The sequence below is a fragment of the Aristolochia californica genome, unplaced genomic scaffold (assembly GCF_029961685.1).
Source record: "Aristolochia californica isolate CCGP_79_NKW_82.1479 unplaced genomic scaffold, dmAriCali1.0.hap1 SCAF_2, whole genome shotgun sequence".
In the NCBI taxonomy this organism is placed as follows: domain Eukaryota; kingdom Viridiplantae; phylum Streptophyta; class Magnoliopsida; order Piperales; family Aristolochiaceae; genus Aristolochia; species Aristolochia californica.
Window position 1 is genome coordinate 39,752,932 of NW_027181881.1, and position 15,817 is coordinate 39,768,748.

At 40.7% G+C, this 15,817-nt stretch overlaps 3 pseudogenes; 1 reads left to right on the forward strand and 2 right to left on the reverse strand.

Moving 5' to 3' along the window:
• The first annotated feature begins 1,714 nt into the window (after window positions 1–1,714).
• Window positions 1,715–6,344, forward strand: LOC137955051 (nuclear pore complex protein NUP98A-like; annotated as a pseudogene).
• A 17-nt stretch (window positions 6,345–6,361) lies between these two features.
• Window positions 6,362–7,041, reverse strand: LOC137955052 (nuclear pore complex protein NUP98A-like; annotated as a pseudogene).
• Window positions 7,042–10,025: 2,984 nt separating this feature from the next.
• Window positions 10,026–15,765, reverse strand: LOC137955053 (nuclear pore complex protein NUP98A-like; annotated as a pseudogene).
• Between the last annotated feature and the right edge of the window lie 52 nt (window positions 15,766–15,817).

The following is a 15,817-nucleotide window of genomic DNA, read 5'->3' on the forward strand; positions in this document are numbered from 1 at the left end:
TGACCCTGTGAAAGGGGAGTGGAAATTTAGAGTGAACCACTTCAGCCGCTATGAACTTGGGGACGAAGCTTCCCTACTGATGCTGCCCTTGTCAATGTGAAATTATTACTGTTGTGTATCAAAAAAACAAGGATTGATGTAGAGAAGCAAAAGGAGGATCGCCTCGGTGACCTACAATATTGTTACAAATCGTTCAAAAAGTTGAGTCTTTCTATTGCTACAAGAAATGTTTCTTCTGCTTGACCTTTGATGTTTCAAATATCGATTTATCTTTCTTGAAAAACCTAATTTCAAATATTCTTTTTGACATGGAAACTAGAATCAAATATATTTCCCAAGGTATATAATTTTCTACATCAAAATATATAAAGGGAGTGAAATATAAAATAAAAGAGAGGAATTGGGAACAAGACTAAAGGAAAAACGAAAAATCTGCCTTTTTTTTCTTTGTCTTTTTCTTCTTCTTCTTATTCTTCCTCCCCTTCTTCTTCCTCTTCTTCTCCTTTTCCATATCAGATATTTTCCTGCTCTAATTCTATGTTTATTTCTAGGGACAACACATAAACTCAACAGATATCATGGGAAGGAGAGAAGAGAGGAACATTGAGTCTTGGGAGAGAGGAGACAAGAAACCATGGGAAAGAGAAGAGGAAAAGAGAGAGAGGTATAAGAACGAATTTGAGACAAGAGGAAGAGGCTTGAATTCTCGACCCCATGCCTTCAAGCTATATTTATAGTTGTGTGAAGGTGTTTGCAATGACTATAATAACTTTTGGGCTACATGCTTCAAAAGGAAAAATACATGAGGGCACATACAACAACTTGCATTATTACAATTATTTGTCATCTCTATAAAATTTCTACTTATTTACTAGCCATGCCACCACTACACACATGGGTCTCTCATAAAAAACGTTTTCTAAGAGTTCCAAAGCCCTAATCCTCCCTTCCTGCTCTATTTTTAAGTGTTTCCCACTAAAGTCATAGGCTAAAAACCCTCTCTTCACCCGCTTATCATCAAAAACAAACTTTCTACAATGTTGAGGACAAAACCTATGGAAAGGAAGTCTACCCCAACCAAGGAACAGGAAATATGAGAGAAAATGCCCAATTGGAGGGAACATTTCCCCACAAGAGCTTCATCTCTAGAAGTTTTGTTGAACCTTTCAAAATCAATCTTACATTTTGCAAAAGTGAGATACATAACTTTGAGAGGCTATTTAGGCCTTACATGGGTCTCTTGGAATATGAGTAAGGCATTTAACCACTATTGGTAAAAGTCTTTTACACAAGCCTTGGGGTAGTGAAAGTCACCCCATGCACCTTGAGGCTAACGAGTAATGTCATCCTTGGAACAATGTCTACAGGATTGGCCAAGTTTCTCTTGAATCTTCATCCCCGGAATCATTGCGGCTGAAGTGCTTCACTCTAAATTTCGACTCCCCTTTCATTCAGTTATAAGAAAGAAACTCCGCACCCTTGTCCTCGGCTTCTTCTTTAGCATTTCACTGTATTTTTCTACCTTTGGGCCGTTTGTGTATTGCTTGCCAATTTTCTTATTAAAGTATAAAATGGTGAGAACGATGACCTTCGCAGGCTTGTTAAGGTCATGGCCCACTGAAGGCTTGTTGCTTTCATCCATGTAAACTATAACCTCTTTGATGTTGAATTGAGCGAGGCCCCCTAAGTCAAGCACTCCGGTATTGGTGTGAACATGGCTCATTCCTTTGGCTCTACGACAACTACAACATTTGGTAGCACAGGCTCTGTATTTGGGTCATCAAGCACATCGATGATTGCTTCCTCAGCTACCCCATCTTTTGGTGCATCTCATACTCCTATTTTTGTATCATCTAGTGCCACTGCCTTTCGGTCATTGAGTACACCAGCATTTGGAGCTTCTTCTACACCACCTTTTGGTTCTTCTAGTTCCACATTTGGGAGCACTCTATTTGGCACAATGTCTTCTCCCTTTGGTGCCAAGAATTCTCTTTTTGGCGCCCAACCAACGAAAACCACTTTTGGCAATCCTGGTATTGACTAGTTTGTCGTTGGAGTCAGCATGGCATAAGGAGAGTTGCACCAGATACACCAACAGCTGAGGTGGATGGCAGCAGAGGTACACAACCAACTGGAAAACTTGAGTCTATATCAGATATGCCTGTTTACAAAGAAAAGAGTCATGAAGAATTATGATGGGAAGACAATCAACTAGGAGACAAAAGTGGGGGAAATCTTGCAAGTCGGCCTACAAATTGAATTGTTATCTTTGAAGAAAAGGGGTTGGTTGAAGTGTTGGAGAAAAGGTTTGCACTTGTTTGACCAAACATGCTTGTTGTGCCATACTCGCTTGACTGTGCAAATGCACTAAAACCAACTCCACTTGTAGGCTATCTTCCAGGATTTAGTCCACCTTTGTCACCTAGTTGATAGTCTTCCCATCGTAATTCTTCATGACTCTTGTCTTTGTAAAAAGGCATAGCTGATATAGACTCCATTTTTCCAGTTGGATGTGTTCCACTTGCCCCAATCACCTCAGCCATTGGGGTATATTGGTGCTACACTGGTTCCACCACCCAGGCTCCCTAAGGCAGAATGGCCAAAACCAGGACTACCAAAAGTGGTTGTTGCTGGCTTGGCACCAAAAGGAGAATTTTTGGCATTGAAGGGAGAAGGCATCGTGCCAAATGGAGTGCTCCCAAATGTGGAACTTAATTTGGCAAAAGTGGGTCCAGAGCCGAAGCTAAAAGATGGGTGCTTGGACCACCTAAAGCTGGTGTAGAAGAAGCAAATGCAGGAGTACTCAATGAGTCCAAGGTAGTGGCACTAGATGACAAAAAAATAGGAGTACTAGAGATGCACCATAAGTAGAGGTAGATAAAGCAGCAAACACTGGTGTCCTTGATGACCCAAACACAAAGCCAATGCTACCAAATATTGGAGTTGACGTAGAGCCAAAAGCATGAGCCATGTTCACACCAAAAGATGGAGTGCTTGACTTTGAGGCCCTTGTGAAATTCAACAACAAAGAGGTTATAGTGTACATAGATGAAAGCAAGAAGCCTCTAGTGGCTCAGAGGTCACCCGTCTCAACATCAAATGCTTTAATAAGAAAACTGGCCAACAATACACAGACGGACCTAAGGTAGAAAAGTACAAGGAAATGTTGTAGATGAAAGTTGAGGACAAGAGTGCTGAGTTTGTTTCTGATGACCAAGTGAAAGGGAAGTGAAAATTTAGAGAGAACCGCTTCAGCTGCTATGAACTCAGGGATGGAGCTTCCCTACTGGTGCTGCCCATGTCAATGTGAAATTATGATTGTTGTGTAACAGAAAAACTTGGATTGATTTAGAGAACCAAAGGGAGGATTGCCTCAGTGATGTACAATGTTGTTACAAACTGTTCAAAAAGTTGAGTCTTTCTGTTTCTATTAGAAATTTTTCTTCTGCTTGACATTTGCTATTTCAAATGTCGATTTCTATTTCTAGAAGAATTTGAAATCAAATATTGTTTTTGACATGGAAACTAGCCTCAAATATATTTCCCAAGGTATATAATTTTCTATATTAAAATATGTTAAGGGAGTGAAACATAAAATAAAGAGAGGAATAGGGAAGAAGACTAAAGGAAAAATGGGAAGCTGCCCTTTTTCCTTTTTCTTTGTCTTCTTCTTCTTCTTCTTCCTTCCCTTCTTCTCCATCTTCTTCTCCTTTTCCATCTCAGATATTTTCCAACTCTAATACTATGTTGATTTCTAGGGACAACTCATAAACTCAACATATCTCATGGGAAGGAGAGGAGAGAGGAATACAAAGTTTTGGGAGAGAGGAGACAAGAAACCATGGAAAAGAGAAGAGGAAAAGAGAGAGAGGTATAAGAACGAATTTGAGCCAAGAGGAAGAGCCTTGAATTCTTGACCCCATGCCTTGAGGCTGTATTTATAGTTGTGTGAAGGTATTTGCAGTAACTAAAATGCCCTTAGAGCTACATGCTTCAAAATAAAAAATACATGAGAGCACATACAACAGCTTGCATTATTACAATTATATGCCATCTCTATAAAAGTTCTACTTATTAACTAGCCATGCCACCACTACACACATGGGTTTTTTTAAACGTTTACTAGGAGATCCAAAGCCCCCTTCCTTCCTTATTGATTTTTGAGTGATTCCCACTCAAGTCCAACGCTAAAACCCTATCCTCACAAGGTTTTTTTCAAAACCAAACTTTCTATAATGCTGAGGACAAAATTTATGGCAAGGAAGTCTAACCCATCCAAAGAACCGGTAATATGAGAGGAAATGCCCAATTGGAGGGAGCATTTCCCCTCAAGACTTCAACAGGGTATGTACTACAAGAGCTTCATCTCCAAAAGTATTGTTGAACCTTGAAAAATCATCTATTGGATTGCCCAAGTTCCTCTTGAAACTACAAGCTAGAGAGGCAGACAACAAAATTTTCAACAGTGTAGGTCACCGAGGCAGTCTACCCTTTGCTTCTCAACATCAAGCCATGCTTTCCTGTTACTCAACAATCATAATTTCACTTTGACACGGGCAGCACCTGCCAGGAAGGTTCATCCCTAGATTCATTGCGGCTGAAGTGCTTCACTCTAAATTTCCACTCCCCTTGCACTGGGTCATAAGAAACAAACTCAACACCCTAGTCCCCAACTTTCTTCTTTAGCATTTCCTTGTATTTTTTCACCTTTTGGTCATTTGGGTATTGTTGGCCAATTTTCTTAATAAAGCATAAAATGTTGAGAAAGGTGACCTTTTCTGGCTTGTTAAGGCCTTGGCCCACTGAAGGCTTCTTGATTTCATCCATGTAAACTATAACCTCTTTGTTTTTGAATAGTGTGAGGCCCTCTACGTCAACTCCTCTCTTCTCTCCTTCCCATGAGATCTGTTGAGTTTATGAGTTGGCCCTAGAAATCAGCATAGTATTAGAGCAGGAATATATCTGAGATGGAAAAGGAGAAGAAGATAGAGAAGAAGGGGAGGAAGAAGAAGAAGAAGAAGACAAAGAAAAAGAATAAAGGGCAACTTCTTTTTTTCCATTAGTCTTCTTCCCAATTCCTCTCTTTTATTTTATATTTCACTCCCTTAACATATTTTAATATAGAAAATTATTTACCTTGGGAAATATATTTGAGTCTAGTTTCCATGTCAACAAGAATATTTGATTTCAGATTCTTCTAGAAAGATAAATCAACATTTGAAGCAGTAAAGGTCAAGCAGAAGAAAATTTTCTAGGAGCAACAGAAAGACTCAACTTTCTGAATGGTTTGTAACAACATTGTAGATCACCGAGGCAATCCTCCCTTTGCTTCTCTAAATCAATCCATGTTTTCCTGATACACAACAATCATAATTTCACATTGACACGGGCAGCACCAGTTGGGAAGCTTCATCCCCGAGTTCATAGCGGCTGAAGTGGTTCACTCTAAATTTTCACTCCCCTTTGACAGGGTCATAAGAAACAAACTCAGCACCCTTGTCCTAACTTTCTTCTACAACATTTCCTTGTTCTTTTCCACCTTTGCGCCATCTGTGAATTGTTGGCCAATTTTTTTATTAAAGCATTTGATGTTGAGAAGGGTGACCTCTGTAGGCTTGTTAAGGCCATGGCCCAATGGAGGCTTCTTGCTTTCATCTATGTAAACTATAACCTCTTTGTTGTTGAATTTCACAAGGGCCTCTACGTCAAGCACTCCATGTTTTGGTGTGAACATGGCTCATTCTTTTGGCTCTATGTCAACGCCAACATTAGGTAGCACATGCTCTGTGTTTGGGTCATCAAGCACACTGGTGTTTGCTTCCTCAGCTACCCCTGCTTTCAGTGAATCTAGTACTCCTATTTTTGGATCTTCTAGTGCCACTGCCTTTGGGTCATCGAGTACACCTGCATTTGGAGCTTCTTCTACACCACCTTTTGGTGCTTCAAGCACCCCAACTTTTAGCTTTGGCTCTACACCTACTTTTGCCCAATCAAGTTACACATTTGGGAGCACTCTATTTGACACAATGCCTTCTCCATTTGGAGCCCAGAATTCTCTTTTTGGAGCCCAACCAACGAAAACCACTTTTGGCAATCCTGGTATTGGCCAGTCTGTCTTTGGGAGTCAACATGGCAAAAGGACAGTTGCACCATATACACCAACAGGTGACGTGGATGGCGGCAAAGGAACACAACCATATGGCAAACTTGAGTATATATCAGATATGACTGTTTACAAAGAAAAGACTCATGAAGAATTATGATGGGAAGATAATCAACAAGGAGACAAAAGTGGCCCAAATCCTGCCAGTCGGCCTACAAGTGGAATTGGTGTCTTTGAAGAAATAGGGTTGGTTGAAGAAGTTATAGAGAAGGGGTTTGCACTTGTTTGACCAAACATACTTTTTGTGCCAAACTAGCTTGACTGTGCATGTGCACTAAAACCAACTCCACTTGCAGGTTATCTGGCAAGATTTGGTCCACCTTTGTCACCTAGTTGATAGTCTTCCCATCGTAATTCTTCGTGATTCTTGTCTTTATAAAAAGGCATAGCTGATATAGACTCCAGTTTTCCAGTTGGATGTGTTCCACTCCCCAACACCCTCAGCTATTGGGGAATATTGCTGCAACTCTGCTTCCACCACCCTGACTCCCTAAGGTAGAATGGAAAAAACCAGAAGTTCCAAAAGTGGTTGTTCTTGGCTGGGCACCAAGAGGAGAATCTTTGGCACTGAACGGAAAAGGCATCGTACCAAATGGAGTGCTCCCAAATGTGGAACTTGATTAGTAAAAAGTAGGTGCAGAGCCAAAGCTAAAAGATGTGGTGCTTGAAGCACCCAAAGCTGGTGTAGAAGAAGCTCCAAATGCAGGAGTACTCAATGAGCCAAAGGTAGTGGCACTTGATGATCCAAAAATAGGAGTACTAGATGCACTAAAAGCTGGGGTATCTGATGAAGCAAACACCGGTGTACTTGATGACCCAAACACAGAGCTTGTGCTACCAAATGTTGGAGTTGACGTAGAGTCAAAAACACGAGCCATGATCACACCAAAAGACGGAGTGCTTGACTTAGAGGCACTTTTGCAATTCAACAACAAAGAGGTTATAGTGTACAAGGATGAAAGCAAGAAGCCTCCAGTGGGCCAGGGCCTTAACAAGCCTACAGAGGTCACCCTTCTCAACATCAAATGCTTTAATAAGAAAAATGGCCAATATACAGACAGCCCAAAGGTGGAAAAGTACAAGGAAATGATGTATAAGAAAGTTGAGGACAAGGGGGCTGCTTTTGTTTCTTATGACCCTGTGAAAGGGAAGTGCAAAATTAGAGTGAACCACTTCAGCTGCTATGAACTTGGGGATGAAGCTCCCCTACTGGTGCTGCCAATGTTAATGTGAAATTATGATTTATGTGTTTCAGGAAAACAAGGATTGATGTAGAGAACCGAAGGGAGGATTGCCTCGGTGACCTAAAATGTTGTTACAAACCGTTCAAAAAGATGAACTTTCTACTGCTTATAGAAATTTTTCTTCTGCTTGACCTTTGTTGCTTCAAATAATGATGTCTCTTTCTAGAAAAATCTGATTTCAAATATTCTTTTTGGCAAGGAAACTAGCTCAAATATATTTCCAAAGGTATATAATTTTCTATGTTAAAATATGTTAAGGGAGTGAAATATAAAATAAAAGAGAGAAATAGGAAAGAAGACTAGAGGAAAAATGAGAAGCTGCCTTTTTTCTTTTTCTTTTTCTTTTTCTTTATGTTCTTCCTCCCCTTATTCTCCATCTTCTTCTCCTTTTCCATCTCAGATGTTTTCCTGCTCTATTACTATGTTGATTTCTAGGGACAACACATAAACTCAACAGATCTCATGGGAAGGAGAGAAGAGAGGAACACTAAGTCTTGGGAGAGAGGAGACAAGAAACCATGGGAAAGAAAGGAGAAAAAGAGAGAGAGGTACAAGAAAAAATTTATGCCAAGAGGAAGAGATTTGAATTCGTTGAGGTTGTATTTATATTTGAGTGAAGGTGTTTGCAATGACTACAATGCCCTTAGGGCTACATGCTTCAAAAGAAAAAATACATGAGAGAAAATACAACAGCTTGCATTATTAAAATTATGTGTCATCTCTATAAAAGTTATACTTATTTACAAGCCATTCCACCACTACCTAGATGGGTTTGTCTTAAAAAACGTTTTCTAGGAGCTCCAAAGCCCTAATCCTCCTTTCCTTCTTGATTTTTGAGTGATTCCCACTCAAGTCCAATGCCAAAAACCTCTCTTCACTGGCTTTGCATCAAAACCGAACTTTCTACAATGTTGAGGACAAAATTTAAGGCACGGAAGTCTACCCCATCCAGTGAACCAGAAATATGAGAGGAAATGCCCAATTCGAGGGAGCATTTCCCCACAAGACTTCAACGGGGTAAGTACTTCAAGAACTTCATCTCAAAAAGTATTGTTGAACCTTGCAAAATTGATCTGAAATTTTTTAAAAGAGAGATACACGACTTTGAGATGCAATTTAGGCCTTACATGGGTCTCTTGGTATATGAGTAAGCGGTTTAACCACCTTGAGGCTAACGAGTTACGTCATCCTTGGAACAAAATCTACTGGATTAGCAATGGTTCTCTTGAAACTACAAGCTAGACGGGCGGACAACACAATTTTCAGCAGTGTAGGTCACCGAGGAAATCCTCCCTTTTCTTCTGTACATCAATCCATGTTTTCCTTTTACACAACAATCATAATTTCACTTTGATACAGGCAACACTAGCAGGGAAGCTTCATCCCTGGAATCAATGTGGCTGAAGAGCTTCACTCTAAATTTCCACTCCCCTTTCCATGGGTCATATGAAGAAAACTCAGCACCCTCGTCCTCAGCTTTCTTCTTCAGCATTTTCTTGTATTTTCCTCTTTCGTTTGTGTATAGTTGGCCAGTTTTCTTATTAAAACATGACATGTTGAGAAGGGTGACCTTTGCAGGCTAGTTAAGGCCCTGGCCTACTGAAGGCTTCTTATTTTCATCCATGTAAGCTATAACCTCTTTGTTGTTGAATTGTGTGAGGCCCTCTAAGTCAAGCACTCCAGCATTGGTGTGAACATGGCTCATTCTTTATGCTCTACATCAACTCCAACATTTGGTAGCACAGGCTCTGTGTTTGGGTCATCAAGCACACTGGTGTTTGCTTCCTCAGCTACCCCTACTTTTGGTGCATCTAGTACTCCTGTTTTTGGATGTTCTAGTGCCACGGCCTTTGGCTCATCTAGAACACCCGCATTTTCAGCTTCTTCTACACCACCTTTTGGTGCTTCCAGCACCCCATCTTTTAGTTTTGGCTCTGCACCTGATTTTTCCCAATCAAGTTCCACATTTGTGAACACTCTACTTCACACAATACCTTCTCCCTTTGGTGCCCAAAATTCTCTTTTTAGAGCCTAACCAACAAAAATCACTTTTGGCAATCCTGGTATTGGCCAGTCTGCCTTTGGGAGTCAGCATGGCAGAAGGAAAGTTGCACCATATACACCAACAACTACAGTAGATGGCGGCAGAAGAACACAACCAACTGGCAAACTTGAGTCTATATCAGATATGCCTGTTTACAAAGAAAAGAGTCATAAAGAATTGCCATGGGAAGACTATCAACTAGGAGACAAAAGTGGGTTAAATCCTGCCAGTTGGCCTACAAGTGGAATTGTTGTCTTTTGAAGAAAAGGGTTTGGTTGAAGAAGTGCACGAGAAGGGGTTTGCACTTGTTTGACCAAACATGCTTGTTGTGCCAAACTGGCTTGACTGTTCAGGTGCACTAAAACCAACAACTTGTAGGTTGTCAGGCAGGATTTGGTCCACCTTTGTCACGTAGTTTAAAGTATTCCCATCGTAATTCTTCATGACTCTCGTCTTTTTAAAAAGGCATAACTGATATAGACTCATGTTTTCCAATTGGATGTGTTCCACTACCCCCAACCACTTCTGCTATTGGGATAAATTGGTGCAACTCTGCTACCACCACCCTGACTCCCTAAGACAGAATGGCCAAAACCAGAACTATGAAAGTGGTTTTTGTTGGCTTGGCACCAAAGGGTAAAGGCATCGTGCCAAATGGAGTGCACCCAAATGTGGAACTTGATTGGGAAAAAGCGGGTGTCGTGCCAAAGCTAAATGTTGAGGTCCTTGAAGCACCAAAAGCTGGTGTAGAAGAAGCTCCAAATGCGGGAGTACACAATGAGCCAAAGGTAGTGGCACTAGATGATACAAAAATAAGAGGACTAGATGCACCACAAATAGGGGTAGCTGAAGAAGCAAGCACCAGTGTGCTTGTTGACCCAAACCCAAAGCCTATGCCACCAAATGTTGGAGTTGACGTCGAGAACGTATGAGCCATGTTCAGACCAAAAGACGGAGTGCTTAACTTAGAGTCCCAGGTGCAATTCAACAACAAAGAGGTTATAGTGTACATAGATGAAAGCAAGAAGCCTCCAACGGGCCAGCGCCTTAACAAGCCAACAAAGGTCACCCTTCTCAACATCAAATGCTTTAATAAGAAAAATGGCCAAAAATACACAGACGACCCAAAGGTGGAAAAGTACAAGGAAATGTTGCAAAAGAAAGTTGAGGACAAGGGTGGTGAGTTTGTTTCTTATGACCCTGTGAAAGGGGAGTGGAAATTTAGAGTGAACCACTTCAGCCGCTATGTACTCGGGGATGAAGTTTCCCTACTGGTGCTGCTCGTGTCAATGTGAAATTATGATTGTTGTGTATTAGGAAAACAAGGATTGATGTAGAGAAGCAAAAGGAGGATTGCCTCGGTGACCTACAATGTTGTTACAAACCGTTCAGAAAGTTGAGTCTTTCTATTGCTTCAGGAAATGTTTCTTCTGCTTGACCTTTGATGCTTCAAATGTCGATTTCTGGAAAAACCTAATTTCAAATATTCTTTTTGACATAGAAACTAAACTCAAATATATTTCCCAAGGTATATAATTTTCTACATCAAAATATATTAAGGGAGTGATATATAAAATAAAAGAGTGGAATTGGGAAGAAGACAAAATGAAAAACGAGAAGCTACCCTTTTTTCTTTTTCTTTGTCTTCTTCTTCTTCTTCTTCCTCCGCTTCTTCTCCCTCTTCTTCTCCTTTTCCATCTCAAATATTTTCCTGCTCTAATTCTATGTTGATTTCTAGGGACAACACATAAACTCAACAGATCTCATGGGGAAGGAGAGAAGAGAGGAACACTAAGTCTTGGGAGAGAGGAGACAAGAGACCATGGGAAAAAAAAGAGGAAAAGAGAGAGAGGTATAAGAACGAATTTGAAACAAAGAGAAGAGGTTTGAATTCTCGGCCCCATGCCTTGAGGTTGTATTTATAGTTGTGTGAAGGTGTTTGCAATGACTATAATAACCTTTGGGCTACATTCTTCAAAAGGAAAAATACATGAGAACACATACAACGGCTTGCATTATTACAGTTATATGTCATCTCTATAAAATTTCTACTTATTTACTAGTCATGCCACCACTACACACATGGGTCTCTCATAAAACGTTTTCTAAGAGTTTCAAAGCCCTAATCCTCCCTTCCTTCTTGATTTTTAAGTGATTCCCACTCAATTCAAAGGCTAAAACCCTCTCTTCACCCGCGTATCATCAAAACCAAACTTTCTACAATGTTGAGGACAAAACTTATGGCAAGGAAGAGTACCCCAACCAAGGAACCAGAAATATGAGAGGAAATGCCCAATTGGAGGGGGCATTTCCCCACAAGACTTCAACCGGGTAAGTACTTCAAGAGTTTCATCTCCAAAAGTCTTGTTGAACCTTGAAAAATCGATCTTACATTTTGCAAAAGAGAGATACACAACATTGAGAGGCTATTTAGGCCTTACATGGTCTCTTGGAATATGAGTAAGGCGTTTAACCACTATTGGTTAAAGTCTTTTACACAAGCCTTGAGGTAGTGAAAGTCACCCCATGCACCTTGAGGCTAACGAGTTACGTCATCCTTGGAACAACGTCTACAGGATTGGCCAAGTTTCTCTTGAAACTACAAGCTAGATGGGCAGACAACCAAATTTTCAACAATGTAGGTCACCGAGGCAATCCTCCAATTGCTTCTAATGTAGGTCACCGAGGCAATCCTCCAATTGCTTCTCTACATCAATCCGCACTTTCCTGTTACACAACAATCATAATTTCACTTTTACACGGGCAGCACCAAGAGGGAATCTTCAACCCCGGAATCATTGGGGATGAAGTGCTTCGCTCTAAATTTCCACACACACCCACCATTGAATGGGTCATAAGAAACAAACTCAGCACCTTGGTCCTCAGCTTTCTTCTTCAGCATTTCCTTGTATTTTTTCACCTTTGGGGCGTTTGGGTATTGTTGGCCAGTTTTCTTATTAAATCATAAAATGTTGAGAAGGGTGACCTTTGCAGGTTTGTTAAGGCCTTGGCCCACTGAAGGCTTCTTGATTTCATCCATGTAAACTATAACCTCTTTGTTGTTGAATTGCTCGAGGCCTTCTAAGTCAAGCACTCCAGCATTGGTGTGAACATGGCTCATTCTTTTGGCACTACGTCAACTCCAACATTTGGTAGCACTTGCTCTGTGTTTGGGTCATCAAGCACATCGGTGTTTTCTTCCTCAGCTACGATTGCTTTTTGTTCATCTAGTACTCCTATTTTTGGATCTTCTAGTGCCTCTACCTTTGGGTCATCGAATACACCCGCATTTGGAGCTTCTTCTACACCAGCTTTTGGTGCTTTAAGCACCCCATCTTTTATTTTTGGCTCTGCACCTGCTTGTGCCCAATCAAGTTCCACATTTGGGAGCACTCTATTTGGTACAATGCCTTCTCCCTTTGGTGCCAAGAATTCTCTTTTCGGAGTCCAACCAACAAAAACCACTTTTGGGGTTTTGGCCAGTGTGCCTTTGGGAGTCAACATGGCACAAGGAGAGTTGCACCATATACACCAACAACTGAGGTGGATGGCAACAGAGGAACACAACCAACTGGCAAACTTGAATCCATATCAGATATGCCTGTTTACAAAGAAAAGAGTCATGAAGAATTACGATGGGAAGACTATCAACTAGGAGACAAAGGTGGGCCAAATTATCCAGTCGACCTACAAGTGGAATTGTTGTCTTTGAAGAAAAGGGGTTGGTTGAAGAAGTGATGGAGAAGGGGTTTGCACTTGTTTGACCAAACATGCCTGGTGTGCCAAATTGGCTCGACTGTGCAGGTGCACTAAAACAAACTCCACTTGTAGGCTGTTTGGCAGGATTTGGTCCACCTTTGTCGCCTAGTTGATAGTCTTCCAATCATAATTCTTCGTGACTCTTGTCTTTGTAAAATAGCATAGCTGATATAGACTCCAATTTTCCAGTTGGATATGTTCCACTGCCCCCAACCACCTCAGCTATTGGGGTATATTGGTGCAACACTACTTCCACCACCCTGACTCCCTAAGGCAGAATGGCCAAAACCAGGACTACCAAAAGTGGTTGTTGTTGGCTGGGCACCAAAAGGAGAATTTTTGGCACCGAAGGGAGAAGGCATTGTGCCAAATGTGGAACTTGATTGGGCAAAAGCGGGTGCAGAGCCAAACCTAAAAGATGGGGTGCTTGAAGCACCCAAAGCTGGTGTAGAAGAAGCTCCAAATGCAGGAGTACTCAATGAGCAAAAGGCAGTGGCACTAGATGATCCAAAAATAGGATTACCAGATGAACCAAAAGCAGGGGTAGCTGAGGAAGCAAACACCGGTGTGCTTGATGACCCAAACACAGAGCCTATGCTACCAAATGTTGGAGTTGACGTAGAGCCAAAACATGAACCATGTTCACACTAAAAGACGGAGTGCTTGATTTAGAGGCCCTAATGTAATTCAACAACAAAGAGGTTATAGTGTACATGGATGAAAGCAAGAAGCCTCCAGTGGGTCAGGGCCTTAATAAGCCTAATCTCAACATCAAATGCTTTAATAAGAAAAATGGCCTACAATACACAGACGGCCCAAAGGTGAAAAAGTACAAGGAAATGTTGTAGAAGAAGAGAAACCTTGTCCTACCACATGTCACGATCTCAAGGAACCCAAAAAATAAAAAAATAAAAAAAATAAGCTAGGAGAGAAGAAGAGAAACACCAAGAAGAAAAGGAAGGAAGAAACTGAGAGAAGAAAAGGTGAGGAGAAGAAGGGAGATGATAAAAAGAGAAGAATAGCCAGGGAGAAGAGAAGCCAAAAAGAGAATGAAAAACTTGAAGAAAAAAAAAGAGGGAAAAGGTGTTAAGTTATGGAATCTAATTAATGTCTTACGCAGAGTCAGCATGTGGATCGACCTTCATCATAGTAAATTATTGCAGCTACGATTTCTCTTGTGAACTTTTTTCTTCATAGTGAATTATTGCAGCAACGATTTCTCTTATAAATTTTGTTTTCATCATAGTGAATTATTGCAGTGGCAAAAGAGCAGGACGTAGTCTCACCTTTAAGTGAACCTGTATAAATATTGTGTATTCGTGCTTGATTAGTTCTTCTATGATTATTATTGCTCTCAATAGTATTGAATTAGGGTATATAATTACTAACAAAAACAAATCCAAAAGAGGGTGGAAGAAAAGGAAAAAGTGGAGGAAGAAAAACACCAAGAAGGAAGAAAAACCAAGAGGAGGAGAATGAAATCCCAAGGGAGAAACTGTAGACAGAGAAATTTGATCATCAAAATCAAAACCTTAATCATTAACATTAATGAACCACCCAAATTGGAGAAACTTGGTTAGCAATTGATAAACCAAGAGGAGGAGAATGAAATCCCAAGGGGAGAATCTATAGGCATGGAAATTTGGTCATCAAAATCAAAACCTTAATCGTTGACATTAATCAACGACCCAAATTGGAGAAACTTGGTTAGCAATTGCTGATGGTCAAAGTGTGGAGATACTTCCAAACAGTTTATTAATCATCAAAATCAAAATTTCGGTCAAAATCTGGGTCAATTAATGAGATTAAGGTTTGATTAATGATCAAAATGAAATCCATCATACTAGGCCACTACCAATACCAAATTAAAGGAAAATGTATTTTAGAAGTCACCTAAGTGCCACAAGCAAAATAGTTGCCACACAAGTAACACGAAGTGTGTCACTCCTACAAGGAAGGTGATAGAAGAATTCCATTTGGTATAATACTTGTCCTCCCACATTTCATCATCTCAAGGATTGAAGACTTGGCAATGAATAAATTGGTCTTACCACATGTCACGATTTCAAGTCACGAAGACTTAGGCTCTGCCATGACACACGATGGCAATGAGTAAAAACCTTGTCCTACCACATGTCACCATATTAAGGAACGAAGACTTCAGCTCCATCGATGGAGAACCATTTATAAGTAGACTTTGGCTCTACTGTAGGTAGCTGAGGAAGCTAAACGAGAATCACGAAAACTAGTTTTCTTTGCAGAAAGACATCAGAAAACATCATCTAACTGACATGAGCTGGTTCTGGTCGTTCACAACTAACAGTATCTCACATTATAAAATGTGATACAAGATTATCTAACTTTTTTTCTCGAAAAAATGTTGCACAAAAATAGATCACAGAAAAAGGCAACCGCTATGTACGTCACCTTAAAGTTCTCTTGACCTCTGTCGCGTTCCGACTTCTATAAATCACTCCAAACGAAGACCAAGCTTCCCGCCCATCACAGAGCATCTGGCCGTTTGACAACGTCCCTGAATCATCCTTTCCCGGCATCCGAGATTTGGACTAGATGCAAGAAGCCCCGCCGGGTCAAACAACAATAACT